We start from the raw sequence: 1,270 nt of genomic DNA, 5'->3' as shown, positions 1-1,270 counted from the left end.
AATCCTGCCGACAACGCGTAATGTTGTTTACACACATCTATAAATTACTCTGACAGTAATCTATGTTTCACAGACATTTCTAGATGTGAGCATAAAAACACAGAAGAAAGATGCTAGCCTGATTTCAGCTCTTAGTATGTGGGTGTTTTCATGTAACTGTGAATCTCTCAGATCAATTTGAGAAGAGCCTATGAGTACCAAGTCCTAACAGTTCCTAACGATTCATCTACCAAGTCCTAACAGTTTCAAGCAATTAACCCACCAAGTCCTAACAGTTCCTAACGATTCATCTACCAAGCCCTAAAAGTTCCTAACGATTCATCTACCAAATCCTAACAGTTTCAAGCAATTTACCCACCAAGTCCTAACAGTTTCAAGCAATTTACCCACCAAGTCCTAACAGTTCCTAATTATTTTTCAAACAAAGACACACAATGATGAAATACGTGTTGTCGTGGCCGAGTGGTTAAGGCGATGGACTTGAAATCCATTGGGGTTTACCCGCGTAGGTTCGAATCCTGCCGACGACGAGTATATGTTTACACACCTCCAGCAATTACTCTCACAGTAATTGTGTTTCATAGACATTTCTACATGTGAGCATAAAAACACAGAAGAAATATGCTACGCTGTTGTCAGCTCTTAGTATTTGAGTGTTTCTATGTAACTTTGAATCTTTCAGATCAATTTGAGAAGAGCCTATGAGTACCAAGTCCTAAAAGTTCCTAACGATTCATCTACCAAGTCCTAACAGTTTCAAGAATTTACCCACCAAGTCCTAACAGTTCCTAACGATTCATCTACCAAGTCCTAACAGGTCCTAACGATTTATCCACCAAGTCCTAACAGTTCCTAATTATTTTTCAAACAAAGACACACAATGAGGAAATACGTGTTGTCGTGGCTGAGTGGTTAAGGCGATGGACTAGAAATCCAGTGGGGTTTCCCCGCGCAAGTTCGAATCCTGCCGACAACGAGTATATGTTTACACACCTCCAGCAATTACTCTCACAGTAATTGTGTTTCATAGACATTTCTACGTGTGAGCATAAAAACACAGAAGAAAGATGCTAGGCTGATATCAGCTCTTAGTATTTGAGTGTTTTTATGTAACTGTTAATCTTTCAGATCAATTTGAGAAGTGCCTATGAGTACCAAGTCCTAACAGTTCCTAACGATTCATCTACCAAGCCCTAACAGTTCCTAACGATTCATCTACCAAGCCCTAACAGTTCCTAACGATTCATCTACCAAGCCCTAAAAGTTCCTA

General features: G+C 39.7%; 2 non-coding genes across 2 annotated transcripts; both read left to right on the top strand.

The window, feature by feature from the left end:
• Positions 1 to 448: 448 nt before the first annotated feature.
• On the top strand, positions 449 to 530 carry trnas-uga. The gene has a single exon. It is a non-coding gene; the product is annotated as a tRNA-Ser (tRNA).
• Positions 531 to 894: 364 nt separating this feature from the next.
• trnas-aga lies at positions 895 to 976 on the top strand. The gene has a single exon. It is a non-coding gene; the product is annotated as a tRNA-Ser (tRNA).
• The last annotated feature ends 294 nt before the right edge of the window (positions 977 to 1,270 follow it).

This window comes from Micropterus dolomieu, unplaced genomic scaffold (assembly GCF_021292245.1).
Source record: "Micropterus dolomieu isolate WLL.071019.BEF.003 ecotype Adirondacks unplaced genomic scaffold, ASM2129224v1 contig_11620, whole genome shotgun sequence".
In the NCBI taxonomy this organism is placed as follows: Eukaryota; Metazoa; Chordata; class Actinopteri; order Centrarchiformes; family Centrarchidae; genus Micropterus; species Micropterus dolomieu.
This window is presented reverse-complemented; position numbering and strand designations above follow the sequence as displayed.